Source organism: Otolemur garnettii, unplaced genomic scaffold (genome assembly GCF_000181295.1).
Source record: "Otolemur garnettii isolate 467f Iridium unplaced genomic scaffold, OtoGar3 scaffold00006, whole genome shotgun sequence".
Classification (NCBI taxonomy): Eukaryota; Metazoa; Chordata; class Mammalia; order Primates; family Galagidae; genus Otolemur; species Otolemur garnettii.
Window position 1 is genome coordinate 45,917,230 of NW_003852401.1, and position 2,436 is coordinate 45,919,665.

General features: G+C 51.5%; 1 pseudogene; it reads left to right on the top strand.

Annotated features, from left to right (window-relative positions):
• Positions 1 to 1,337: 1,337 nt before the first annotated feature.
• On the top strand, positions 1,338 to 2,436 carry LOC100956548 (annotated as a pseudogene).

Consider the following 2,436-nt stretch of genomic DNA (forward strand, 5'->3'; position numbering starts at 1 on the left):
AGGGAGTCTAAGCACTTTATTCTGCTTCCCTCAGGGTTACCTTGGGCTGGCCACAACCATCGACCCACTGTCTCAGTTCCTGACTGGTAGCCCCATCTACCCCACCCTCTTTGTGTGTGAGTCCTAGCAAACTTCAGGCCTCAGTTAGCAATGGTACTGATGCCCTCCCCAGCTCCTACTGGCCCTGGGGTACTGCAGTCTCCCTGTGCCCTATTTCTCCCCTACCCACAGATTGGCCCAGGATTCACTTGTGTAATTCTTCCTAGATCAACCTAAGTTGAATGTGGTGTTATACGCTTAATAACATATTTCACTTCAAAGTGAAGCTGGTTGGTGCATCAATTTAACCAGGCCTAGCAGTATTCACTAAGCCTCCACTAGGTGCAAGGCACAGGGCCAGCCATTTCTCAGGTGACAAAGGTTTAGGGAATTTAGCATACTCCACTCCTTTGGGGAACTTATAAACAGCAACTTCGTTTCCCTCTCACTTTCCCCCCTACATTCAGTCATGACTTGACAATGTCTATTGAGGGTCTACACTCTTCTGGCCATGCTAATAATGCCTGGGGATAAAATAGTGAGTAAAATAGAAACACTCCCTCTCTCCGAGAGTGAATGTTCTCTGAGACAGAAGGGGAGGAGAGGGACAGCACTCCTGTAATCACAGCAGAGGGTGTGTTTTATAACTGAGATAAGGCCTCTGAAGGAAGGAAACTGGTTTCTATAACGTATAATCTGGCCTGGGAGAGAGCTTTGCTATCACTTCTCGGCCTTTTGGCTAAGATCATGTGTAGGAAATACTTTGCTGAGAATGTGATAATGAACAAGATGAAAGGATGAGGAGGACTGAGCTGAGCCGGGAGCCATGGGGAGGAGCATGGGGGGAGAGGAGCCACGGGAGGCTGGAATAGAAAGAAGGAAGGAGGGGCTGACGGGTGGGGACCAGGTGATGTAGACTTTGTAGGCCAGAACTAGCATTCTGGTTTTCAAATTAAAACATACACGTAGGCATGGAGCCGGAGAGGGCCATGGAGGGGACTTACGCAGCACTGTGGCTGGCGTTTGGGGTTTGAATCCATGCCAGGACAAGGTGGCTACTGGCAGGCCAGGAGCTCAGGTGAGTGAGAACCATGGATGACTGACTGAGAACTCCTCCTCTAGGACCCGGAGGTACACCCTGACCACTGCCCATTGACACACTAGGAATCTCTGCCACCGCCCAGCTCTCATTGCTCCCTGAACCATCATCCTCCATCTGGTCCTGGCCCTCCATCCTCTTATATTCCACTGGGACTGGTTTGTCCCATCTCCTCAATGGGGAGCTCTGTTCCTCACAGATGAGTCCTGCTGAGAAACAGCCATGCGGCCACCCAGCCATTGGCATCTGTCTGGCCTTCCTGCTTGTCTGTGTTCTCTCAGCAATTTCTTTCCTCCATTCCCACCAAGACATCTTTAGACATGTCTAGATCTGTCTGTTCTTTGTTCAGACCTTCACCTGGTGACACTTCCAGTGACCATGGTTTGCTTGCAGGGTATACCATTGGACCCGAATACCTCTTCTTCCTGTCCCCAGCACCTTGCCTCCCTCTAGAGAACCTGGACTATGATACCTAGATGGTTGGTTTGGTAACCAGACAGGGCAATATGCCACCTTGCTTGCCCTAGCCTAACTCAGTGGCCACCAGGCCTTCATCCTGCTGGCCACGCATGCTGCTCTGGCCCCTGCGTCACTCTGCCTGTGCTGTTGCCCAAAGTGGGCAGCCACATGCCTTGGCAGAAGCTTCAGCCATGTGACTGCATCTCAGAGGAATGTGTCCACTTGAAGGATCTCCTCCTGAAGTTCCCTGGCCTCCCCTACTCTTGGACTTTCTCTCATCATCTCTGAGAACAGATCTTCAGTGAGGTTACCCTGCATAACTGCCTTCAGAGAGGAGGCCCAGAGTTTACTGAGTCAGCTCCATCTGGGCAGCAGTGGGGACTGCCCTTGTACCTTTGTGGGCGTCCATGTGTGCTGTGGGGACTATTTGCTGGAAGGGTGTGGTGGGTGGCCAAGCCTCCCTCCAGCAGGGCATGGGCTGGTTCAGGGTATGGCATGAAGCCTCTGTTTTTGTGGTCATTAGCAATGGCATGGAGTGATGCCAGGAAAACATTGACACCTCCCAGGGTGATGTGATCTTTGCTGGCAGTGGGGAGAGAAATGCTCCTGGGAAGGACTTTGCCCTGCTCACAGAGTGCAACCACAGCACCATTAACCACACTACCATTAACCACACCACCATTGGCACCTTTGGCTTCTGGGCTACCTACCTGGCTGGCAGAGATAATGTTCTGGCCAACTTTATCCTGCCAGACTCTGAGTTCATGAAGATATTTAAGTCTAAGGCAGCCTTCCTACCTGAGTGGGTAGGCATTCGTGCAGACTTGTCTCAACTCTAG